This window comes from Dama dama, chromosome 18, assembly GCF_033118175.1.
Source record: "Dama dama isolate Ldn47 chromosome 18, ASM3311817v1, whole genome shotgun sequence".
NCBI classification, from domain to species: domain Eukaryota; kingdom Metazoa; phylum Chordata; class Mammalia; order Artiodactyla; family Cervidae; genus Dama; species Dama dama.
The window spans coordinates 8,460,691-8,488,174 of record NC_083698.1 but is presented as its reverse complement, the minus strand read 5'-3'; the positions used below and the strand labels follow the sequence as shown (position 1 = coordinate 8,488,174).

Sequence of the window (27,484 nt, the reverse complement as noted above, 5' to 3'; positions counted from 1 at the left end):
ACTTCCCTGTGGAACTCATACACTCCTGGTGTCTGTGAGGCAGCCCTAATTGCCCCAGGGCCAGGTACCAGACAACTAAAAACAGCCCCTCAATCCCGGAACCTGTGAAATTATGCAAAGCAGCCAGTTCACAGGGAGCCTGCGAAACCTAGTTAACCCCTCACCCTGCTGGTCATTTATCAGCTGCTCCACCCACCCCACCACCACCCCACCCCCAGGTGTGACTCTCAGCACTCTCTGCCTGGCAGGCTTTTCAACTTTGGCAGATAACAAAAAGTTCTGCCTTTCATCTGTCCCAGTGTCAGGGGCTTGTGTCCTGCCACCTAAGAAATTCTAAATCTAGTAAAACAGACCTGCAACCAAAATTTTGGTTTTTCTTTCTTATTGTTAGGAAAAATTTAAAGGTCTTGAAATAGTGCTAATTGGTGGTGAAAAAGTGACAGGATCAGGATTTTAAGAGAAGGAAGGAATTTATAAAAATGACCTTAAGTTACTTAAGCCACCAAGAACTTTACAAGGTTAATATACCCCATATATTCATGTTTTGTTGTTGTTGTTGAGTTGCTATGTCCAACTCTTTGCGACTCCATGGACTGCAGCACACCAGGTTCCTCTGTCCTCCACTATCTCTTGGAGTTTGCTCAAATTTGTGTCCATTGAGTCAGTTTGTTTCAGTTCAGTTCAGTTCAGTTGCTCAGTTGTGTTCGATTCTTTGCAATCCCATGGACTGCAGCATGCGAGGCCTCCCTGTCCATCACCAACTCCCAGAGTTTTCTCAAACTCATGTCCATCAAGTCGGTGATGCCATCCAACCATCTCATCCTCTGTCATCCCCTTCTCCTCCCACCTTAACTCTTTCCCAGCATCAGGGTCTTTTCCAATGAGTCAGTTCTTTGCATCAGGTGGCCAAAGCATTGGAGTTTCAGCTTCAACATCAGTCCTTCCAATGAACACCCAGGACCGATCTCCTTTAGGATGGACTGGTTAGATCTCCTTACAGTCCAAGGGACTCTCAAGAGTCTTCTCCAACAGCTCAAAAGCATCAATTCTTTGGTGCTCAGCTTTCTTTATAGTCCAACTCTCACATCTGTAAATGACTACTGGAAAAACCATAGCCTTGACTAGATGGACCTTTGTTGGCAAAGTAGTCTCTGCTTTTTAATATGCTATCTAGGTTGGTCATAACTTTCCTTCCAAGAAGTAAGCATCTTTTAATCTCATGACTCCAATCAACATCTGCAGTGATTTTGGAGCCCAAAAATATAAAGTCTCTCACTGTTTCCCCATCTATATGCCATGAAGTGATGGGACCGGATGTCATGATCTTAGTTTTCTGAATGTTGAGTTTTAAACCAACTTTTTCACTCTCCTCTTTCACTTTCATCAAGATGCTCTTTAGTTCTTCTTCACTTTCTGCCACAAGGGTGGTGCATATCTGAGGTTATTGATATTTCTCCCAGCAATCTTGATTCCAGCTTGTGCTTCATCCAGCCCAGCGTTTCTCATGATGTACTCTGCATATAAGTTAAATAAGCAGGGTGACAATATATAGCCTTGACATACTCCTTTCCCTATTTGGAACCAGTGTGTTGTTCCATATCCAGTTCTAATTGTTGCTTCTTGACCTGCATACAGATTTCTCAAGAGGCAGGTCAGGTGATCTGGTATTCCCATCTCTTGAAGAATTTTCCACAGTTTATTGTGATCCACACAGTCAAAGGCTTTGGCTTAGTCAATAAAGCAGAAATAGATGTTGTTCTGGAACTCTCTTGCTTTTTTGAGGGTCCAACAGATGTTGGCAATTTGATCTCTGGTTCCTCTGCCTTTTCTAAAACCAGCTTGAACATCTGGAAATTCATGGCTCATGTACTGTTGAAACCTGGCTTGCAGAATTTTGAGCATTACTTTACTAGCATGTGAGATGAGTGCAATTGTGTGGTAGTTTGAGCATTCTTTGGCATTGCCTTTCTTTGGGATTGGAATGAAAATGGACCTTTTCCAGTCCTGTGGCCACTGCTATGTTTTCCAAATTTGCTGGCATATTGAGTGCAGCACTTTCACAGCATCATCTTTCAGGATTTGAAATAGGTCAATTGGAATTCCATCACCTCCACTAGCTTTGTTCATAGTGATCTTCCTAAGGCCCACTTGACTTCACGTTCCAATTTGTTTATTGTGTGCTTACTGAGCATTTTCTGTGGTCCTGGTAATATAATGATAGAGGAGTTGTGCAAGAACAGAAAATGTTACCCTTTTCTTCAGAAACATACAGATTAATTAAGAAGACATGACAAGCACCTAAAGTGATTAGATAGGCCAAATCAAGTATGTGAAGTGAAGTCCAAGTTGCTCAGTTGTGTCCAACTCTTTGCGACCCCATGGACTGTACAGTCCATGGGATTCTCCAGGGCAGAATACTGAAATGGGTAGCCTTTCCCTTCTCCAGGGGATCTTCCCAGCCCAGAGATTGAACCCAGGTCTCCAGCATTGCAGGCGGATTCTTTACCAACTGAGCCACAAGAGAAGCCCAAGAATACTAGAGTGGGTAGCCTATCCCTTCTCCAGCAGATCTTCCCAACCCAGGAGTTGAACCAGTGTCTCCTGCATTGCAGGTGGATTCTTTACCAACTGAGCTATCAGGGAAGCCCAAGTATGTAGTACCAGTAATAAACCACCCTAAGTCCAAAAAATGACAAAAATACTAAAAAACCAGAGAAATAAATTTGGTTGCAATTTTCAGTGATGAGTACCTGCATGCTAAGTCATGTCTAACTCTTTGCGACCCCATGGACTGTAGCCTGTCAGGCTTCTCTGTCCATGGAGTTTTCCAGTCAAGAATGCTGGAGCAGGTTGCCTTTTCCTTCTCAAGCGGATCTTCCTGACCCATAGATCAAACCCTTGTCTCTTGTGTCTCCTGCATTGGTGGGCGAGTTCTTTACCAGCTGAGCCACCGGGGAAGCCCTGCAATTTTCAGTGATAGCTAACTTTAAAATAACCTTTAACTTTCCCAGTAATTTGGCTGGAGAAATATTCACATTATTGCTTTTTTCCTCCATTCATTCTTCCCTGCTCTGAAACCCTCTCTCTGAGGTACACAGGGCCTGGTGGTTTCTCACCCTGCTTTGCAAGCCTCTGGCGGTTTGGAGTTATGTGGATTTTGAGCTGAAGCAGGTAACAGGGTTCTCTCCAAGGATGGATTTTGGAGGGTCGTGTTGGCAAGTTCAGATCAGCGGAAACTATTTCTTTTAAGGCTTGGGTGTGTTTCAGGAAGGAAAACGGTTTCAGCCCAAATCCATTTGCAATACCAGCCTTCCTGGTTGGGGAATTGAATGCTTAGCTAGTTTATTTTTGATGGGCAGGATTCTGTGTGTTTTAAATGATTGCTGACTGGCCTAGAAGCTAAGTTTCTCCAGAAGGCATTTGGTGTTGTTCCATGGTCTTCAAGGGAACTCACACTTTTTGTGGAGGAGAAGGAGGAAGCTGTGGTTGGTCAAGGTTCTGTGATTTCTCTAGACTCACTCCAGTGACTTTTGATGATTCTTCCCACCAACTTAAAAAAAAAAATTCTTTATTTTTGGCTGTGCTGGGTCCTCTCAGCACGCATTGCTGCATGGGCTTGCTCTGGAAGCGGCGGGTGGAGGCTCCTCTTCAGTTGCGGTGTGTGGTCTTCTCATTGCAGCGGCTTCTCATGTGGCAATGCCAGGCTTTAGAGCACCGGCTTGGCAGTTGTGGTGCACAGACTTAGCTGCTCCACGGCATGTGGGATCTTCCCAGACCAGGGATTGAAGCCATGTCTCCTGCATCGGTAGATGGATTCTTTACCACTGAGCCGCCAGGGAAGCCCCGCACCAATGCTTTCTTACCGAACATCTACTCTGTGCAAAGGACACAGCCTTTGGGATGCCAGGCAAGTCAACAGAGAGCTGAGGCGTGGACTCTAAACACGGCAGGGCGTGGGTCTGGCCATAGAAGAGACGTTAAGTGTTGTATGCACGGAGTGAAAGAGTCACTTCAAACTGGGTGGATCGGGGAGAGCTTTAAGAGAGTGTGACCCTTGAGCGGCGACTTGGAGAACAGCTTCGATTTGGCAGCTGGAGACCGAGTCACCAAACTGAAGCCTGTGGGCCAACTCTGTCCTCTCCTCCTGTTTTAATGAATACAGCTGTATTGGAACTCAGCCAGGGTCACTTATTGATGTGTTATCTATGGCTGCTTTCACACAACAACAGCAGAGTTTAGTAACTGGGACAGAGACTGTACAGCCCTTAAAGCCAGCGAAAGTGGCCATCTGGCTTTTTCCAGAAGAAGTACGTGACCCCTGGTTGCTTGAGGGACTTGATGTATGGCCTTGCTGTTTGAACTTGATGCAAGCCAAAATACATGACTTCATTTGGCAGACACTCTGGAAACAGAATGTTTCTGAGCCTTGGGAGTCTCTGGGTGTTGATGGTGGCACTGAGCTTCAGGACAGAGAGTGTAGTTGATGAGCTGCAGAAGAAGGATGCTACTGGTAGGAAAAGAAATTCAGAAGTTCATGTTGTCACCTAAGTGAAAAATAATGAATGTGGATTAGGAGCATATCTGTGATGAAAGGGAGAGGACACACATATGAAAAAAAAAAATATTGTGAGTGAAGCTCTAGAAAGATGAACCAAGGGAAAGACAGAGTTGAGGATGACTCTCAGGTCTTGGGGGGCTTCCTTGGTGGTGCTCACAGTAATGAACCCACCTGCCAATGCAGGAGATATTAGAGACACAGGTTCAATCCCTGGGTCAGGGAAGATCCCCTGGAGGAGGGCATGGCAACCCACTCCAGTATTCTTGCCTGGAGGATCGCAGGGAGAGAGGAGCCTGGTGGGCTACAGTCCACAGGGTTGCAAAGAGTCGGACACGACTGAAATGACTTAGCATGCGCACACTACAGTATTGAACCAGATGAGTAGGGATGTCAGTGATTCTTTCTCTGAAAATACATCCTCCTGAACAGGGCATGTTTTCCTTTCTTCCACCCTACTCTGATTAGGAGGATGGAAAAAGCTGGAGTGGCTCCATCACTCTGGGGAAGCTGGTGTTGGGAGGTGAGGTGGTCAGAAGCTATTGTTACAGAGGGAGTGAGACTCAGAGCCTCACCTGTGGAATAATATCTGTTCCCAGACAGGAAATCAACTTATGTTGTCTCTGAGGGAAGAAAACCACTCCATGAGTTGGAGGAGTATCCTTATATTTTAGGTCATCTTACAGGACTGCCAGATAAAATATACATTGCCTGGTTAAATTTGAATTTCAGATCAACAAAGAATATTTTTTTTTGTATAGGTATCTTCCAAATATTACACAGGACCTATTTGTACTAAAAATTATTTGTTCCTGATCTAAAATTCAAATTTAATTAGGTATCAATTTCAGATCAACAATGAATTTTGTAATATATGTCAAAGGGGATGTCAAATATATGTCAAATAGGGGATGCATTTATTTATTTATTTTTTTTCTTTGCACCATTCCTGGAAGTACTGCAATACCAGGTCGATGCGTGGAGTGGACGGAGCAAGCTCCTATTCCAACTCCCAGCTCCAAAAATCCATTTAATATATTGTCCTCGGATAGAGGACGTATCAGATATTAAACTGATAAGAACAGATACCACACTTGATCTTAGCCAAAAGGCCGAGAAGCGATGGGGATGCATTTATTAAAAAATTATCTGCTGGTTATCTAAAATTCAAATGTCATTGACCCTTGTTCCCTCTAAATCTGACAACCCTACGTGTTTGGTAAACAGCTGAAGTTTTCACTTTGGGAGAGACCGAGCAAGAATTGGGACACCTGTATGTGCTTTTCCTCAGAGTAGTGGAGTTGACTCCTTCAGCCCTTCTGGAGCCCACAGTGGGCAGAAGAGAGCTCAGTGAATGTCAGGCCAGGTTGCCGGGTGCTAATATAGAGGGAAGACAAAAGATGGGCCAAGGGGTGTATGTGGGGATGGGGGAGAAGTTTCCAGTGGTGATGGATTGGGCAACCAGCTGGGGAACTTGATAAGGGAGTGTGTGGCCTATTGAGGGTCTGGATGAGAGAGATGGCGTGAGTTCACGACAGGGACAAATTCCTTCGAGGAGCCTCCTGTCAAAGACCCAATTTTGGAAGGAATTTTCTTGGGATAGTACAAAGCAATGGCTGTACTAGATAAAGGTCCCAGCTTCTCACACTTGTTCCAATGTGGAGATCTGCCTACTTCAGACCTCTGAACCTTTGATCCACTGGTTCAGTGACTGGAGGGCTGCATTTATCCCAATTGTCTTATAGAGCTGTGTGACTGTTAATTTTTTGCATCAATCTAACAAGGCTGTGGGCCCCAGTTCACATGTTGCTGTGGAGGGATTTTTTTTCAGAGGTGGTTATTGGGACGATCCCTTGGAGGAGGGAATGACAACCCACTCCAGTATTCTTGCCTGGAGAATCCCATGGACAGAGGAGCCTGGTGGGCTATAGTCCAAAGGGTCGCAAAGAGTCAGACATGACTGAAGTGACTTAGCACTCAGCACACAATATTTAAGTCAGTAGACCTTGAGTAAATTAGATCACCCTCCATAATGTTGGTGAACCTCATCCTGTCAGTTGAAGGCCTTAGGATAAAAGGCTGAGGTCACCAGAAGAGGAATCATTCTGCCTCCTGATTGCCTTTGACGGAGGTTTGTGACATTGTACAGGAGACAAGGATCAAGACCATCCCCAAGAAAAAGAAATAGAGGAAAACAATAGAATGGGACAGGCTAGAGATCTCTTCAAGAAAATCAGAGATACCAAGGGAACATTTCATGCAAAGATGGACTCAATAAAGGACAGAAATGTTATGGACCTAACAGAAGCAAAGGATACTAAGAAGAGGTGGCAAGAATACATAGAAGAACTGTACAAAAAAGATCTTCACGACCCAGATAATCACAATGGTGTGATCACTCACCTAGAGCCAGACATCCTGGAATGCAAAGTCAAGTGGACCTTAGGAAGCATGACTATGAACAAAGCTAGTGGAGGTGATGGAATTCTAGTTGACTTATTTCAAATCCTAAAAGATAATGCTGTGAATGTGCTGCACTCAATATGCCAACAAATTTGGAAAACTCATCAGTGGCCACAGGACTGGAAAAGGTCAGTTTTCATCCCAATCTCAAAGAAAGCCAATGCCAAAGAATGTTCAAACTACTGCATAATTGCACTCATCTCACACGTTAGTAAAGTAATGCTCAAAATTCTCCAAGCCAGGTTTCAACAGTATGTGAACCATGAACTTCCAGATGTTCAAGCTGGTTTTAGAAAAGGCAGAGGAACCAGAGATCAAATTGCCAACATCTGTTGGATCCTTGAAAAAGCAAGAGAGTTCCAGAAAAACATCTATTTCTGCTTTATTGACTAAGCCAAAGCCTTTGACTGTGTGGATCACAATAAACTGTGGAAAATTCTTCAAGAGATGGGAATACCAGACCACCTGACCTACCTCTTGAGAAATCTGTATGCAGGTCAGGAAGTAACAGTTAGAACTGGACATGGAAAAAAAAAAAAAAAGAACTGGACATAGGACAACAGACTGGTTCCAAATAGGAAAAGGAGTACGTCAAGGCTGTATATTGTCACCCTGCTTATTTAATTTATATGCAAAGTACATTATGAGAAATACTGGGCTAGATGAAGCACAAGCTGGACTCAAGATTGCTGGGAGAAATATCAATAACCTCAGATATGCAGATGACACCACCCTTATAGCAGAAAGTGAAGAAGAACTAAAGAGCATCTTGATGAAAGTGAACGAGGAGAGTGAAAAAGTTGACTTAAAGCTCAACATTCAGAAAACTAAGATCATGGCATTCGTTTCCATCACTTCATGGCAAATAGATGGGGAAACAGTGTCAGACTTTATTTTTTTGGGCTCCAAAATCACTGCAGATGGTGACTGCACCTATGAAATTAAAAGACACTTGCTCCTTGGAGGAAAAGTTTTTCACTGGAAGGACTGATGTTGAAGCTGAAACTTCAGTACTCTAGCCACCTGATGCGAAAAGCTGACTCATTTGAAAAGACCCTGATGCTGGCAAAGATTGCAGGCGGGAGGAGAAGGGGACCACAGAGGATGAGATGTTTGGATGGAGTCACCGACTAGATGGACATGAGTTTGAGTAAACTCTGGGGGTTGTTGATGGACAGAGTGGCCTGGCGTGCTGCAGTCCATGGGATCGCAAAGAGTTGGACACAACTGAGTGACTGAACTGAACTGAACTGATTGCATTTTAACTCAAGACTGTAGCATTGACCCCTGCCAGAATTTCCAGCCTGACAGCCTGCCCTGAAGACTTTGGACTTGTCAGCCCTCACAATTGCATTAGCCAATTCCTTAAAATAAAAGCAATCTCTTTCTCTGTGTTTCTCTTTGTCACATAAGTATATGTGTACACCCCCCCACCCCCCCACCACTACACATACACATTCTGTTGGCTCTGTCTCTCTGGAGGACCCTATAGGCAGGCAGGCGATTCTGAGTAGCACTGACCCCCCATCGTCTTCCTTAGATTCTCACTAGGAGCTGGATCTCGTGAGGCCACTGCTGGTTTCTCCCAGCACCAGATTCTTTTCCTTAACCCCAAGCTGGAGCAAGAGTTAAGCCACACTTCCTGCTTGCCCACACAGGCCGTCAAGATACGTTCCTCAATGACAGGAAGGCAGGACCTGTTACGCCTGGGTTGCACATCTCAAAGCCATCATGCACGGGAGAAGGGTTATTCCCTGTTGCTGGATGGATGCAGCCTTTGCCTTGGAATCTGGGGAGTCAGACGTGCCCTTTGACCTCAGGCATACCTGCAACAGAGTGTGCTGTTAGAATTGTGTAGGAAGACTGCTTCTCCGTATTTCTTTCCCTTCTTTATCCTGTCTCCTCACTGAAGAGAGGATGCAAACAAAGACGTGCAGGTTTATATTAAACACCTTTGGGGATGGCGTGTCTGTCTGCTCTCCTCTCAGCTCCCTAGCAACAGCTCTGTCATGCTTTCTTAAGGCTTTTCATGGAAATCCTAGCATTTCTGGGACAACTGCCCTCCAGGATTTTTGTCTCTCAGTGTCTTTCCCTCTGCCTATGTCTATTTCTCCTTCTCCCCTTTCCTCCCTTGCCTCTCTCTGCCCCTGTGTCTCTGCATGTTTCTTTCTCTCTGCTGCGATTTCCCACATCAGCCACTGTCCATTTCTTTGATTCCTTCTTGGCAACAAGAGTTACAGCACCATTATGCAGCAAGCAGTCCTGCTTCCCTGCTACCTTAAAATAATAATGTTTCATGGTGACAAATGGCTATAGTTAACAATGAAGGTAAAATGCTTAGCAGGCAGGGGTGTAACCGGGTCAGATTTCTCTGTCTGGCAAAAAACAGAGCTTATCGTGAGAATCCCTAAAGATATATATATATATACATATATATATATATATATATATGGGAAAGCTGGTGATATTTATTTTTATTTTTAAGCTTTTAGTATTGGGGTATAGTCGATTAACGATGTGATAGTTTCAGGTGATGCTGTTGTTTTATTTTTAATTTAACTTCTGTAAATTGCAAAAGTAAGTTCTCAAAGGCAGAACAATGGTTATTCTTAGTTTACTAAGGTTTTGTCATAAGAAACTTAAAAAATATTAGCAGATTTAAAAATCTTATTTTACATTTTCTGTTTTCCTTTGATTAAAAAAAAAAAAATCAAAACCCCAAATAAGATGGTCTGAATTCATGATGGCATATAATCTTTTTTGTACCCCAGTGGCTGAAGTTTCCACATTGTATCAGAAAAGCCCTAATTAAAGTAAGGAAAAAAAGAATATGATTTTTTCTAGACCTCCTTTCCCTGTCTACCACTAAGAGGAGAAAAGAATCCTAATATCCAAGAGATCTTCCAACCAAAAACTGTTTGCACGCACGTGTGTGTGTGTGTGTATGTGTGTTGTGCAGACTACACGTATGTCTCCCCCTGTGCAGATGGCTTCTCCACCAGCAGCACGTGTGTATCTCTGGAAGTTGGCTGGGTTGTGCACATGGAAAGAAGGAAACAAGAGAGGGAGGTAAAAAGCCACGCAAGCCTAAACCAAACGCAAGTGCTGTGTGTACCGTGAGGAAAGCAGGCGGGCCTCGTTTCTGTACACCGCCACTCTGTCTTTGCCGCCCAGACTGATCTTTGAAATAAAATAAAGAAGCATGGCAAACTAACTGAAACATAGGTAGAAATAATATATTTCGGTTTCAGAAAGGAAAAAATAATTAACCTGGCATAGCTTGAAAGGCAACCCATTTCATAACAACACATGTGCAAAGAATTACAATAATTGCAGTGCACACATCGGTAACAGACAGAGTGAACAATGAATATTAAAAACACATTCCTAGCACTGGCCCCATGGCTTGGCAGCGGCACGCAGCAGGGAGACCTGTGCGGGAGTCAGAGGAAGGCGCTTGGCTTCCAGAGCTGTCAGGGCTTGGCAGGAGCCGAGGAGGGGAGGGGAGGACGGGAGGTGGCAGAGACCGTCCCCATCACGGCGACGCCTCTCTCCCACTGACAGCGCCCTAGGGTGGCCTCAGGAGGGGAGCACAGAGGAAGTCTGCCTCCAGCCTCCTGGGGCTCTGGTTCAGCCAGGCTGAGGAAGAGGGCTGAGGGCAGAAAAACAAACACCAGAGGACAGACAGAAGAAACCGCTGGGAACACCCAGACGGTGCCCTGGTCGCGCGTCCCGGGCCTCTCTCTCAGGGCTCGCCTCCAGCAGGACCCGGCAGGTTGGACTTCACTGCTGTGGAGACGGAAACTGGGAACACGTTTTTCTCCTGTGCGCTAAATGCACGGTTCTGCCTTTTTGCCTTCAGTATTTGCTATGCGGTGGCGTTAAAGTCTGCAGCAGGGTGAATTATCCTGGTGGTTTGTTCTGAAGCCTTCAAAGGCACATTAACCAAACACCCAAGGTACACAATGATCTTTTCACCGTGAATCCTTCCCATTGTCAGCAAAGACAAAAGCCCTTCTCTTAAGTACAGCTTTGGTTGCGAATGTTCAGATTTTGTCTCCTGCCACTGGCAAGGAATTGACTTTTGAATCCTTGAAGCTTTGGCAGTGAGACAGGCCAGAGGGTGAGAATCTCTAACCAGAAAGTTCGTTTCACACACTGGGAGCTGAGACCCGCAGATTCTTAGCCTGTGGACCATAAACATCCAAGGAGTTGGTGAAGCAGAATTCAGGGACATCCATACACGTGGATGGGAAAAAAATGACGTCTTTATTTTTGCTGATATCTGAGATTTAGCATTCCCTTACATTACGGGTATAGGAAACAAACCATTATAGTACTAGTTAATACATATAACTTTGTCACCGGTAAAACTCACGGATATTTTCATGTCATTTCACTGTTGTTTCAGATATCTCTAATTATTATCTATGCTCATCACTACTAGGAATTTTGGTAATTATTAGACCTGCCACAAGATCTTGTCGTCTTGTGCACTAGTGAAGAAGCACGTAGCAAAATAAAATAATTTGTTAACTATATTTTAATTTATTATTTTCCCTTGACCTATTATGTACTGCATTTCATTATTTTTAAGAAGATTATTCTGAGAAGAGTGCACAGGCCACTTGGCCTCACTGCAGAGGCTTCCATGGCACACGCAACATCTACTTGAAGAAGGACCCAGTCTCTAGAGCAGTCACGAGGGGCTGGTGATTCCCAGCGTCACACAGAGCTTCCTCAGTGGGTTGACCTTAGGCTTGTCTCCACATAAGAGGGAAAGAAGGGAGCCGCAAACATACATTTCAAGGCCAAACACTGAGGACTTAACAGAGGAGCTTCTGACTTGTCCCTTAAGAGATGCTCAATAAACCTTAGCATCTTCCAGACAAAAATTTGCATTATCTCTTCAGTGATTTGTGGCACAGCTTCAAAATGGTTTCATTAAAAAGAAAATGTTGGGGGAGAATGGCTACATGTACATCTATGACTGAATCCCTTTGCTGTCCACCTGGAAATATCATAGCATTGTTAGCTGGCTATATTCCAATATAAAATAAAAAGTTAAAAAATAAAATAAACTCCTTAAACAACTTCTCCAGTTTCTCCAGATGTTGGCCAAGGGTGTTTGCCATAACATCACAGTTGATAAGGTAGAGAAAACTAATGAGGAACTAACTATATTTGCCAGTTTCCAAACTGAAGGTAGCAGGAACAGCTATTAGAGGAGTGGTAAGAGCATCAGATAAATCAAGACAACATAGTGATGACATCTTTTATATTAAGGAGTCAGCTAGGGGAACTGATTAGCTTCCCTGGTGGCTCAGTGGTAAAAAAATCTATCAATGCAGGAGACGCAGGTTCCATCCCTGGGTCAGGAAGATCCCCTGGGAAAGGAAATGGCAACCCACTCCAGTATTCTTGCCTAGAAAATCTCATGGACAGAGGAGCCTGTCGGGCTATAGTCCGTGGGGTCACAAAGAGTCAGACACGTCTTAGGAACTAAACGACAACACAGCAACAAATCCTGCTGAACTCTTGTACCAACACAGAATCTAGCAGTAGGAGGAGTGCTGGAAGAAACAGGCCTAATCACAGTCCTCAAAAATACGAGGCTCAGCATCTGACCTACAAGGGGCAAAAATACTGTCCTAAAAGAAAAGATGCTTTTGAACTGTGGTGTTGGAGAAGACTCTTGAGAGTCCCTCGGACTGCAAGAAGATCCAACCAGTCCATCCTAAAGGAAATCAGTCCTGGGCGTTCATTGGAAGGACTGATGCAAGCTGAAACTCTAATACTTTGGCCACCTCATGTGAAGAGTTGACTCATTGGAAAAGACCCTGATGCTGGGAGGGATTGGGGGCAGGAGGAGAAAGGGACGACAGAGGACGAGATGGCTGCATGGCATCATCGACTCGATGGGCTTGAGTTTGAGTAAACTCCAGGAGTTGGTGATGGACAGGGAGGACTGGCGTGCTGTGATTCATGGGGTCGCAAAGAGTTGGACACGACTGAGCGACTGAACTGAACTGAAAAGATAATATGTAGAATATTAGCAATCTTTGTAGACACTATTTTTTTTAAAGTGGGACAGACATAGAGTTCTTGATATAATCATATAAGAAAGTCAGGAGATATAGAGAGAAAGATATATAGATGATAGGTAGATGAATAGATAGATGATTTGGTAAGATTTAGATCTATTACATGTCAGACACTACATTTGTTTTTAAGATATACCCATCTATCTCATTTAATCTCTCAGCATCTGCATGTGATATTATTAGCTCAGGTTTTTCAGATGGGGGTAAGCTTAGCGAATGATAATTTGATTGAGGTCATAGAGCTAATCAGTGGCATTTAAACACAGGCTTGTCTGACCCCCAAAGCCACTATTCCATTATTTCAAGTGGCTCCAATTATTAAAAAAAAAAAAAAAATTACCCCTACTAAATCTTTAAAACACAACAAGTTGTTACAGGAGTTGAAGGATCAAATTTCAAGTTAGAAATATAAATGGCAATGTGGTAATAGGTTACAAACTGATAAAAGAAACTTTATGATATCCAACAAAATTGTTTCTCATGTACTGAAAGTCAAATGGGCTTGTCCAACTATTTTAATCATTAACATTAATATATTAATTTATTATCTAGGGTGAAACAGATCACCAGCCCAGGTTGGATGCATGAGACAAGTGCTCGGGCCTGGTGCACTGGGAAGACCCAGAGGGATTGGGTAGAGAGGGAGGTGGGAGGGGGGATCGGGATGGGGAACACATGTAAAACCATGGCTGATTCATGTCAGTGTATGACAAAACCCACTACAATACTGTAAAGTAATTAGCCTCCAACTAATAAAAATAAATGAAAAAAAAATTTAATCATTTATATAAGTAGGTATAAAAGCAGGCACCTGGAATTTGAGTTCCTTAAATATGTAGTCGTTGCCTATACATACCTATTTTCAGAATATGAAACTGTCATCTCTGATTATTATAAAATTATATAAAATTTTGTGTATGAGACTAAATTTCATTATGTTCAAAGTATGCTTTTGTGCCAATTGCCACCCCTTAACTACTGTGTCTGCAGAGTACCCAAGGTTAGAGCTGAGGCCTTGATGATAGCTATCAACAATTAGGTAAAAGTAACAGTAGACAATCTCAAGCTTATGCCAAGATATCCATCATGGAATTTCTGCTCTTCATGATCCATGTGTCTCCTCCCATTGTAAGTAAAGCCATGATGAAAGAATGAACACATTTCGTTCTCCTTAAAATAATCTCTCTTCATCAAATCACAGCTAGGTATTGTAATCTACATGCTACAGACATTAGATGCCACTTTGGGATGATCTCCAAGACCTTGCCCAGCCCTAACTTTCTCTGATTCCAGGAACTGAACAATTGCCAAGATAGAAAAGCCCCCAACGGGATCTTCACAAGGCCTTACAGCCGTCAGAACTTAAAGGGTCCTTGACTTGAGTTCTGCTTTGGGAGACTACCCCTGAGTTCTTTTATGCTGCAGGAGTTATTCAGTCAGTATGAAAAACAGGGACAAGTTGTAGGATTTCAAAGACTAAGTAAATAACCTACGATCAGAAAATTCAATTTGTACATGAGGTGGAGAAAGGCATCCTGCCATTAAGCAGTCAGATGGAAAACATGCAAACCACAGTTTGTGGAAGAGAAAAGGAACATTAAAATCCCTTGCCCAGAAGCATAGGCAAGTGCAGAAAGCATGCTCAGCATAGTTATGTGTCTGTTGTAAATGTGGGAAGTGGGAGCCACAACACTGATTGCAATTCCAAACTGTGTAATAATCAGAGACAGCATTGGCAGGCCAGTCCCTCTAATGAGGAGCACTGGGGAATCTCTGAGATTTCTGGTCCAGTGATTGGCAAAGATAGCAGAAGGCACAATCTGAGAGGGTCACCTTACTCAAGAAAGAGCAGAAAGATCAGATCTCCTCTGGGAATAGAAAAAAAAAAAAAAAGCTCATGATAAAGCATATATTAAATATTGCTGCAGAAGATCTCAGATTTGCTGTGAATGGGGTGATAGCAAAAATTCTATTGGCAAAAAGAATCACCCGAGTATCCAAAAATGACTATTACCTAGTGCAAATACTGGCAAGTACTGGCAAGTACTGCCTTATTATTCTAGCATGCCCTCTTTTTCACATCAAGGAGACTGTGGTGCATACAATTAGACCCCATTACACTGTTACTGTTTTGATATCTGTTGTAATATTGGGGCCGTGTCATGAGGGCCACTGTTAGTACATTTGCCACCTTGGTGTAGATTTGAAAGAGCAATTTCCTTCTTCCAGGTGGAGGCAGCCCCAAATGGAGCTTGCAGTTGGCAAACAGAAGGTGGCCTGGGTTTCAGTCTCTTTCTCACTCTCCGTTGGATGCCCTTCCACAGTCCGAGGAGCAGCGTTCTCGCAGGCTTCCCAGGGTCGGTCCTGCTGGGTCTAAGGTTCCGCTATACATCAGTGGGCGTGGCCAACGCTGCTGGGGTCTAGCCATACCCCTTCAGCCACTGCAGCTTCAGTATTCAGCTTTGTGTGTGAACTAAGACTTCCTAATTCAGGCTCCTGATTCTGTCTGCCTGAGTGCTTCTTCTAGCTCCAGGAGCATGCTAGAGGAGACAGGGATTAATGCCCAGGAGTGGTCTTCAGTCACAGAGCTGTGGAATGGAGTTGGTAGGTACACTCCCTGGCCTCTTCATCCCGAGGAGGGTCAAAATAAGGGGCATTTTCTCCGTGTCACATGGAGTTCTCAGCAGGATCAAGCCCCACAGTTGCCCAGAGTGGCCATCTGCTTGTTAACACTTCTTTTGTTGACTTCCTTCCCTTCCTTGTTTCATTTCCTCACTCCCTCTCTCCATGTTTCTTGGGATTACTTCTAAATCCTTGCACCCAAATCATTGTCTCTCTGAGTCTGCTTTTTGGGGAATCCATATGAAGACCCTGGACTTCCTCACTATAATTCTACGTCTTGGCTTGATGTCCCTGCCAGTATTTGCAGCTTTAAATCTAGTTTGACCAACACGTGAAATTGTTCATGAACTGAAGTACTCTTTCACAAGTTAGATGACGTTAAGAAAGGAAGAAACCACACCATAAAGGAAGAAGAAGAAAAATGAGGGCCTGGAGAACTCACAGTGGGAAGAGAGTTCCACAGCTGGTCTTAAAGAAAATGTACTTAATGGAAAAGCAAGGCATGTGTCCTTTCAGCAGTGGGGGTGGGGGAGGTGCTTGTTAGTATTTAGGCAGTTGTATACTGGCTTTGGATTTAGTGCAGTGGTCCTCCTTGTGAGGCTGGGAGGACCTAGTGAAGAAAGGGCCAAGAGTGCAGCAGCTAGGCAGAGACAGGCCAGGAGGTGCAGCCAGTGGCTGTGGGAGAAGACACTGCGTGGAGCAGGTGTCGCTTGTCCATCCATCCATCAAGTTTTGAAGTTATTGCCATGTGTAGGGACTCAACACAAGCATTTATGGAGCCCTTACTATACGTGCATAGGCTAAGCACAGCATGGACACTGCTTCTCGGGGACCGAAGAAAGGACAGAACACAAACCCTACCCGCAAGGAACTTGCAGACTAGTTGAGGACATAGGACGTGGCGAGACATTGGCAGGGGCCAACGTAACTATCCACAGACAAGGCTGCCTGCTAGACTCAAAGAATCTTAAGGGCGTGACTGTATGTTTCCTATCTTCGTATGACCTGCAAGACAATGCCTTGGATACAGTAGGTGCTCATAGATGGGTGGTTGCATCGCCCAACAAAGAGTCTCATTCTATCAATATAATGAAAATTTCATGAAAAGATAGAGAAGGCAGAAACACCTGTGGCTGGGGGAAAACTGGAGGGCTTCGTGAAGAGGTGGCTTTGGAGCTACTTGGCAGTTCTGAAGTCAAATACACCCAAGCAAAATGGCCCATTGGGTTTTTCCTTTGCTTGTCAGCAGAGATTTTGACTGAAGTTTGGAGATAGGTCCTTCCTTCAACATTTCTTGGTATCTCAAAGTGAAAATGTTAGTTGCTCAGTCATGTCTAACTCCTTGCAACCCTATGAACTGTAGCCTGCCAGGCTCCTCTGTTCATGGGATTCTCCAGGGAAGAATACTGAAGTGGGTTGCCATTCCCTTCTCCAGGGGATCTTACCAACCCAGGGATCGAACCTAGGTCTCTTACCTTGCAGGCAGATTCTTTATCACCTGAGCTACCAGGGAAGCCCTTCTTGGTATTTAATGAATGCCTATTCAACTTGGACATTTTAGTATTTTCAAAAATGGTTCGCTGTTAAAACATCCTAAGTCAGAGCCCTTTCTTCTCTTGACATCCATCGAAGGATATTATTTTACTGCTTTTCCTGCAGCTGAGGGACCATTGTTACTTTATACTTCATTGTTGTTGAGAGATGCACTTACACACACAAGGATACATTTGAATGTGGGAAACAAAAAAGATGGGGAAACACACCCTCTTTAGGAAGGCTGAGCCTCCCAAAAAGAAAATGAAAGGCTGCCAGGTAGATTTATGTTTTAACTTCTGATCCTTCTTGCTCCCTCCTAAGCCCTCACACCCTGGCTCACCTTTCCTCCACCAGGAATTGTGGCAGTGCTCTCAGCCGGTTCTCCACGGATAAACAAGGGAACAGCATGGGTTTCTGAGGAAGGCCTTGATTTGGGGAAGCCCTCAGACAAGCAGCGGTCCCTGCTGACCCAGCAGGACTCGCACCTGCCCTGTGGATAAACTAGCTTTTCAAGCATTGAGGAGCCACATGACATTGCCGCTGGGACTCAACAATTGGCTGAACGGCAGTCATTTTACATGGTGTGAGCTAACAGTTTAAAAAATAAAAAACTAATTATTTGGGCTGTGCTGGGTCTTCGTGGCTTTCCGGACTTTCCTCTAGCAGCGATGGGCGGGGGCTACTCTCCAGTTGCGGTGTGTGGGCTTCTCCGGGCGGTGGCTTCTCTTGCTGCTGTAGGGCGCGCAGGCTCAATAGTTGCGGCACCTGGGCGTGGTTCCTCGGCGGCGCGTGGGGCCTTCCCAAACCAGGGCTCAGACCCATGCCCACTGCACTGGCTGGCGGGTTCCTTACCACTGAGCCCCTACGGTAACCCTGAGCGAACAGTGCTGTAGACAAACTAGCCCCTCAACTGAGAAAAGGGCTTCCCTGGTAGCTCAGCTAGTAAAGAATCCGCCTGCAATGCAGGAGACTCGGGTTCAATTCCTGGGTCGGGAAGATCCGCTGGAAAAGGGATAGGCTGCTGCTGCCGCTGCTAAGTCGCTTCAGTCGTGTCCGACTCTGTGCGACCCCATAGACAGCAGCCCACCAGGCTCCCCTGTCGCTGGGATTCTCCAGGCAAGAACACTGGTGTGGGTTGCCATTTCCTCCTCCAATGCATGAAAGTGAAAAGTGAAAGTGAAGTCGCTCAGTCGAGGGATAGGCTACCCTTCCAGTATTCTTGGGCTTCCTTTGTGGCTCAGCTGGTTAAGACTCCACCTGCAATGTGGGAGACCTGGGTTCAATCTCTAGATTGGGAAGATGCCCTGGAGAAGGGAAAGGCTACCCACTCCAGTATTCTGGCCTGGAGAATTACATGGTCTGTATAGTCCATGGGGTTTCTAAGCGTTTGACATGACTGAGTGACTTTCACTTTCAACCAAGAAAATGAATAATTCACTCTTGAGGCTTTTCTTTTTTCTTCTGATTTCCATTGTGGCATTGAAATCTGTCCACATAGCAGGCATGCTCTGCATGAGAATTCTTAGTGAGTCTAAGGAGGTCACCACAGGCAGAGTACATTTGAGTTTCTCAGTCCATGAGGAGAGATGGGCAGGAAACATCTTGCCTGTGCAAAGATCAGTTAATGGTCATGCCTCTTCAACCCCTTCCAGTGAGTTCTTCTAGAAGGCAGATCCAAGTTCTTGCCACCCTGGGACCAGTCAGCTTCTCTGCATCCTGCTCTCTTACTTATAGACCTGCACAGACCCCTTTATTTGGATCTCTCCCCAGGCTTGTCTAGCTCTGTTTCTATTCACAGATTCCCTTCTCTTCTCCTTACCTCTCCAGCGAGATCATGTTCTAAACGTTTAGGCTTTTGCTAACTGTTTGGCCTTAGAGACTTTTCTGCTTACTGATTATAAATTGGACTTCCCTGGGCAAAGTAAAGGAGAGCTACTTATATGGGCCAAGGGTAGCAGGAGGAAAAAGTGGAGAAAAAAGTAATCAACATCACAAATCATTAGCCACAAGGAGAATTTCTGGTAGAGGAGTCATGGTTAGAAATACATCCAGAACTTCTCCTTAATAATTTTTCCCAGGACAGACTTTAATTCTCTTGATGTCTTAGAGTGCTTTAAGACCCATAGAAGAAGCTACTGGAATAATTTGCCTCCAGACCCTCTTCTTCAGGAGAAGTGAATTAGTATAACCTGCACCCCGTGAAAGGTGCAAGACTGGTATGGGTTTTTGAGATGGATTGGGGTTGGTTCCTATCTTGTCTAAACTGGCTCATGAAAAATAATCCTAATAAAAAGCACAGGAATCTTTTCTAGACATTTAGAATCAGAGCAGACAGTCCAAAGGCACTTCCTCTCTGAGCCCTAAGGTACTCTTTACATTTCTTTTGATTCTCAGGGCCATTCAGAATTTTTGCTTCAGACTCTTTGCCTCCTGCTCGCATGTGGGTGGCACTGGTTTATGTTTAAATTTATTTTTGACTTAACTTTCTGTTTGCCCAGTTACCCAGGTGATTGATTCAGGTGGTTTAAAAGCCACGTTCAGAAGCCTTCCCTCTTCCATGCACCACTGGCAGCCAATATTTCCAGTCTGACTCAGAGAGCCACCGTCTTTGTGGAGGTCGCCATGGCACGGGCTGGTCTTCACTGGCTTTCCCTCCTGCGCCAGCTCTGCCAAAGACGCGTCCGCAGGGGTGAGCTAGAGGACACGCGAGGCACTTGGAAGTCAGAGTTTCAGCCAGGCCTCCTGACAGTCCGTGAAACTGCCATGATTTAGAGAAGCCAGTGAGCAACAGAAACGAAAAGCCCAGCTGACGCACAGTGCTCCAGAGTTTTCTGTCAAACAATGTTGCTTTCTGACAACAACTTTGAAAAATAGACAGAAGGGCCACCCAAGAGGAATATGCATCAATGAGAAAAATTCTATGCCAGATGAGAAATGAGAGATAGTAAAACTGGACTAAGGTATCTTGCGGAGTTAGGAGAATAAAATGTTTACGGAAAAGTCTTCATTTGGGGCTGAGAGTCTGAATGCCGACAACAAAACAACAACAACAACAACAAACTTGCAGCTGACTGAGTTAGGACACGCTCCGTCCTCCGTCCTTAGATGCTTGGTGTGTAAGAGGAGGTGAGGAGATTCCTAGCTTGTTGTGAAGAAAAAGCTTCAAGGGAGGGAGAGGGGGCAGGCCCAGACTTGGTGGGGCTGAGCTGTGAGCAGATGAAAAACTAAATCAACAGAAGCAGTGATGAAATGCTTCTAAATGGCCTCAGAAGGACTTGGAATGCAGCTCTGTATGCACTATCTGACCATTTAATCTCTGTGTGTGAAAGAAGAACCCAACATGGCTTTTCTTCTTCAACTCTGTAACGGGAGGCGGTAGAGGCTGAAAGACGGCAGTGAATGGCACATTCGCTTCATGAGTACAGAACTGAAAGGTGTTGAAAAACAGAGGAAAATCTTTCTCTTTTTTGGCCATCTATTCAGTACCACAATTATAGTTGTCAACCTTGAGGTCATAGGTTTGGCAAGTTTTTCCACTTACAGGGAAAAAAGTGTTATTTGTGTGTGGCGGGGGGAATTTAACCTTTTCTTTTTAACCTAGAGCTCTTAAGCAAATAATTTTTCATGGTCCTGGGAGTTCTGGGGCCAATTTCAGATCTTGAACTCACTTGCTGTCCAAAAATGGGGTGGGCATCCTTGTTCTCCTTTCTGGCTACCTCAGGGAGGATGTAATTCTTAGCAGTGCCTCACAGCAGAAGGGTTAGACAGCTTGTTTCTGGGTTTGAGAAGGGACCATGAGGCTAGAGACCTATAACCCAGAGCAGAACAGAGATTTCTGCGCCAGTTCTCACCACTCTCCTCTCACCATTAGAGTTTGGACAGTCTGAAATTGACAGTGACTGAAATTTTCCTGGGGAAGATCAGCAATCAGATATTGACAAAGCACCAAGGGAAGGAAGTTGTTTACTCTGGAAAGAGCAGGACAGAGGACGTCCCTGGTGGTCCAGTGGCTAAGACTCCAAGCTCCCGATGCAGGGGGTCTGGATTCAATCCCTGGTCAGGGAACTAGATTCCACATGCTACAACTAAAAATCCTGAATGCTGCAACCAAATTAATAAATAAAATAAATATGTTTTTAAAAAGAAAAAGCATGACCCTATGGAGAAAGGAAATGCATAACTGCCAAAGAGGGGTTTATACATGTGATCCAAAACTATATGTAGACATGGCTGGGTTGTAAGTATGTGCTTCAGAAATGGCCACTGACGGGTCAGTCTACCCTCTGGTTCATGGCTAAGCCCCTCTGCACACCCATGACCTCCCAGCCCTGGTACCCATGGTGACCATGTAGCCAATGAGAAGAGCCAGAATCCTGTAACCTGGGCATATAACCACAATGCATGCTCATCACTCAGTGATTTCACTTCCTTGGACAAATTGCTTAATCTTGTCTGATCCCCAGTTATCTCCTCAGTGAAGTGGGGATGCTCAACTTAAGCTATACTAAAGATTTCCTAGAGAGTCAACTATAAGAATACAAAAAAAGAAGACCTAAGCCAAAGGCTACTGAAGAGTGCTATATACAACTGTGAGATCTACAAAAATCAAGGTGGAAGATCAACATTCTGTAGAACATTCCTTCACTGCATGCATTGTTGTTCAGTCGCTCAGTCATGTCTGACTTTTTGCAGCCCCATGGACTGCGGCACACCAGGCTTCCCTGTCCTTAGCCATCTCCTGGAGCTTGCTCAAACTCATGTCCGTGGAATCGGTGATGCTATCCAACCATCTCATCCTCTGTTGTCCCCTTCTCCTCCTGCCTTCTATCTTTCCCAGCATCAGGGTCTTTTCTAATCAGTCAGCTCTTTGCATCAGGAGCCCAAAATATTGGAGCTTCAGCTTCAGCATCCGTCCTTCCAATGAATGTTGAGGGTTTATTTCCTTTAGGATTGACTGGTTTGACCTCCTTGCAGTCCAAGAGTTTCTCTCAAGAAACTCTCAAGAGTTTCTCCAACACCATAGTTCAAAAGCATCAATTCTTCAGTGCTCAGCCTTCCTTATGGTCCAACTCTAACATCCATACATGACTACTGGAAAAACCATGGCTTTGACTATACGGACCTTTGCCGGCAAAGAAATGTCTCTGCTTTTTAATACACTAAGTTTGTCATAGCTTTTCTTACAAGGAGCAAACGTCTTTTAATTTCATGGCTGCAGTTATTGCCTGCAGTGATTTTCGAGCTCAAGAAAATAAAGTCTGTCACTGTGTCCATTGTTTCCCCATCTATATGCCATGAAGTGATGGGACCAGATGGTATGATCTTCATTTTCTGAATGTTGAATTTTAAGCCAGCTTTTCACTCTCTTCTTTACCTTCATCAAGAGGCTCTTTAGTTCCTCTTTGCTTTCTGCCGTAAGGGTGGTGTCATTTGCATATCTGAGGTTATTGATATTTCTCCCGGCAATCTTGATTCCAGCTTGTGCTTCATCCAGCCCAGCGTTTCTCATGATGTACTCTGCATATAAGTTAAATAATCAGGGTGACAATATACAGCCTTGACACATTGTGTGTGTGCATGTGTGCTTCAGTCATGTCTGACTCTTTTGTGACCCCATGAATTGTAGCCTGTCAGGTTCCTCTGTCCATGGAATTCTCCAGGTAAGAATACTGGAGTGGGTAGCCATTCCCTTCTCCAGGCGATCTTCCTGACCCAGGGATCGAACCTGGGTCTCCTGCATTGCAAGGAGATTCTTTACCATCTGATCTATGCAGGGAAACCCTCTGCATAGTAAGATGTGATTAACTACAAATGTAGAGGTAACGGATGATGGTTTTAAGAGCTGCTGAAAGTATCTGTGGATTCTTACTTTTTGATAGTCCTTGTTACAAGCCTAGATGCCTTTCAGCTCTCTTGAGGAGGAACCATGTTGCATAAAGCCCAGCACTTCTCCTTGTAAGGGTTTCCAGACCCTTTTCTGTGTGCTGATTTTTTAAAAATGGAGATACAATGGACATATAAGACATATAACAGTATATTAGTTTCAGGTGTACAACACAATGCTTCAATTTATGTACATGCTGCCACATGATCACCATGAAAAGTCTAGTTAACATCCATTATCACACATAGTTACAATTTTTTTTCTTGTGATGAGAACTTTTCAAATCTGCTCTCTTAGCCACTTTCAAATATACAATACAGATTATTAACTACAGGCCCTCCTCTTTATGTACCCATTTCCCCTAAAGGAGAGTGACAGTTTTACTTAGCAGTTCCCCCCAGTCTTCCCAACAATTGAGATTTTATAATTATTTTCATTAAAGGTATGTTGTTTGGACTGTGCAGGAAAAAAGTGTTTGTTTTCTATTGCGACTTGGCACATTTTCGTAAATCCCAAGCCCTGTTTGAGATGTCAAAAAACCTTATTTTTCAGATTTCAGACTCTGCAGATCAATGTCATTAAAACAAAGAGGCAGAAGGAAAAACACATCGCCTGGAACCACAGTGTCTTAGGCTGAGCTGTCCAAAGTCAATGGAGCTTGTTTCTGCCTCACCTGTGGCACCATTTCAGATTTATGTGCCTTTACCCCTGGGCCAAATATGGGGCAGGTTTGGGACTGAGGGAGTGGATGCCAGAGGAAACATACATTTTATTTTATATTCACACAAATCTCTTCAAGTTTTATTACAGGCCTGTAAGCTCCCTAGGCAGGAGGAAATTTTGAATGAACTTTGCTTTTAGTGACCAGGAGTGGAGACATAAAAAGAGCTATTCAGCCTCTCTGGTTACAGAGATAAGTACAAAGGGTAACTGGCATTAAGTCTGTAGTAATAGCTGCTCTAAGTACTGACCATGATTTGAATCTCTCGATAACTGATTCTCGGGAGGCGGGAATATTTATCAAGCCATTAGGAGAGGCTGTTTCTAGCTGATAAGATGCCTACAACTGATGAGGTCCACCTGAAGAAGCAGATGAGGCCAGGCTAGATTTATAGCCATTTGCGGCGAAAGCGAAAAATGTTCTCCTTAAAAACAGCATGAGACATTCATCAGCAAAATTATCAGTCTATCCTCTGGGGCCAACCTATGGAATCTTCACGGAACTGAGCTGGTGAACACCCTGACATATAAGGTGATTGGATACCACGCTCAGACGGCCAGCAAGTCGCAATTTCACTGACTCAGAGACCGAAGAAGTAGCGGGGGTGGGATGAACTAGACGGAAGAGCTACTTATCTGTGGATCTCATTTTTCAGAAAAATCTCATGTTCAGTTATAAGGTGCCAGCTATGTGATTACCCTAGGCTTTAAAAAGTGAATTCACCCAATTTATACAATTCAGGGACTTTATTTTGGTTTATTACTACAGTGGAAGAAGTTGCAGTATGGGAATATTAAAGTTAAAAACAAACCAAATAATAAAACAGTCACCTGCATTTTGTTTTCCCTCTCTGTGAAGTTTTGTAGCCATGTATAACCTCCATGCCAGCTTTTACATTTTTTTAAAATACAAACTGACACTTTTATACGTAAGATATAGGATTTTAGTGCCTTCTGAAATTAAAATTCGTTTTTCTAGATTGATTCTATTTTGAAAAATAAAATCTAGAATGAGAGGTAGATATGCTGACCATATATATGGGGTGGTTGGGTGGCCTCTTCAGCAAACTTCTGGGCCATGTTTCTTAATTAATGTCTTTAATGGAACGTCCTTCCTACCTTCTTGATTGATTTTTCAGAAGCACATAGGTTTGCTCTAAATTAGCCAAACAAAATTTCCCTCTTTCTAGGCTCAAAATATCTGCTGCCCAACATTTGCCTAAAGCATGTTTATGAGAATAATATTTATGGAAGATTGCCTGAATTATGTACAGTTATTTCATTTCACTTGATATCCTAGATTTTTCTCTCTGGATGAAACCACTTGGGCTTGCTTTGAAGAACTCTTTAACCAATTGTTGCTTGCTTGCTCAGTCACGTCTGACTCTTTGCGACCCCATGGACTGTAGCCCACCAGGCTCCTCTGTCCGTGGAATTTTTCAGGCAAGCATACTGAAGTGGATTGCCTTTTCCTACTCCAGGGGATCTTCCCAAGCCAGGAATCGAACCCGCGTCTCTTGCATCTCCGCCATGGGCAGGTGTATTCGTTACCACTGCGCCGCCTGGGAATAGCCCTGTGTAACTTGGGCTGTAAGTCAGGCTGGCTGTGGTGGGAGTTGGCGATCATCTCCCACCTCTCGCTTCAGTCCACTGGAACCTCTACACTAGGAGAAGAAGAATTCAGTCCTCCCAGATGGGCAAAGTGTGTGTGAGCTGGTGAAGTGGTGTGTGTGTGTGTGTAGACCTGTGCCTGTGTAGGTCTAAGTATATATCCTGATGAGCTGAATGTGCTACTTCATGAGCCTGTGACTTGTCTGGCTCCCTCTCTAGCTTTGGTCTTGAACACTCTTAGCCATTCCTGTGGAGCCCATCAGTAACTGCCTGTGACTGTCACTGATGTTTCCTCCATCTCGTTTCCTCTTGTTTTTCCCATGGGCTGTTGACCCTGGAGCCAAAAATCTGCGTCTGAATCCTGCTCCACTAACTCTGGCTTCGCTGACTATTAGAATATTGGGAATAATATTAGGACTAAGCTAGTCCTCAGCTGTTGCTCCTGGAGCTCTCTGTTCTTCTTTCCCACTATGAACGTTACCCCAGTGCTTCTTGTATCTTCAGAATGTTGGAGGGATTCCTGACAAAAGTACCCCAAGTTCCCACATAGTTTCTTGCTCCTCTGCCGCTGGCCTGGCATTTTGTGTACAAAGGGCTCCAGGTCAGGATGGGCCCTGCCCGACAGGTTGCTGCTGGATCCACAGCCCCAACCCCCTCCTTGGAGGCCCCCTTCCCAGTCCCCTCAGGGGGATGTGCCTTCTGAGCACCAGCTCCAGGAGCCGTGGGCTTTGCTTCTGAAGTGGTAGAAACCAAAGAGGAAAAGGATTTTCTCCCCCAGTGTGCCTCGCTCTTGCCCAGTTCAGTCTTTCAGAACAGAAATTTCAGACACTAGATTTTCAGTTTGGGGCTTGCGTGAGAGCCTCACCCTTCCATTGGCACTAAACAGATAAAATATTAAGCACCAGTGTGCTCCCTAAATCATTAGCAGCGAGTCCACAGGTAATGAATTCCACCCTAGGCCGTTTGGGGCCTGTTGTTTTTATTTCCCACCCATGACCCGCACTTTCCAGTAATGAACTCTCCCTGCACAAGATTGAGGGATGCACGCTGTGTCCTCAGAAGGCTCGGAATGCCTCATTTCTGCTGGGAATGCTGGTCCTGGGTGCTGCAGTCCTGCGTCAGGAGCGGAGGGGAGGAAAAGGCAATCTGGCTGTCTAGCCTTATTGACTGACTGACTGGATAAGAAAACTCTATTTTTTTTTTTTTAATCTTTTTATTTTGTGTTGGAGTATAGCCAGTTAACAATGTTGTGACGGTTTCAGGTAACAGTGAAGGGACTCAACCATACATACACACGTATCCTTTCTCCCCCAAACTTCCCTCCCATCCAGGCTGCCGCATAATATTGAGCAGAGTTCCCTGTGCTATACAGTTGGTCCTTGTTGGTTACCCATTTTAAATACAGCAGTGTGTACCTGTCCATCCCAAACTCCCTAACAAATCCTCTCCCCCCCGCCGCAGCCTCCCCCCCGACCCCAAGCATAAGTTCATTCTCTGTGGAAAACTCTTGTTAAATTACTGATTTGAAACAGTTTGGAGATTTTTAAAAATCTGTAAAAATAGATCAAAAGTTACTTGGTACACCTTTTTCCCTTTCCATAATTGTTGTAAATTGTGTCATTAGTTGACCAATGCTCTCTTTAGTTCTCACACTAGTCTTCAGAGGCTGGTGGCTTTGGCTTCTGCCATTTCTGAGCTCCCAGTGGAGAAGCCAAGTCTCAGAAGAAATGAAGTAAGTTTCCAGAGCTCTCCTGATAAGTGAGTGGAGATGGATTTTGTAGGTGGTCTCAGCTGCTTGTTCTGATATTGAAACTTCCACGTTCCTGGTAGTCTCACCTTAATAGTCCCCTGAGAGAAAGATTAAGTGGGGAATAGCAATTCACTTTACACGGGGCTACCCAAGTATTTTTAGCAAAAAGGAGAAGCACATTTCCAGTTTAGACAAGGTATCAGCTAGACGGATAAATTATGTAGCCCAAAGTATGTTTC

General features: G+C 44.3%; 1 long non-coding RNA gene and 1 other non-coding gene across 2 annotated transcripts in view; one reads left to right on the top strand and one right to left on the bottom strand.

The window, feature by feature from the left end:
- The window catches only part of LOC133072046 (uncharacterized), a 199,096-nt gene that overhangs the window by 138,331 nt on the left and 33,281 nt on the right, over positions 1-27,484 (top strand). The gene's annotated exons all lie outside the window — the stretch shown is intronic.
- LOC133073232 (U2 spliceosomal RNA) lies at positions 5,489-5,679 on the bottom strand. Its single transcript, XR_009696935.1, has one exon. It is a non-coding gene; the product is annotated as a U2 spliceosomal RNA (small nuclear RNA).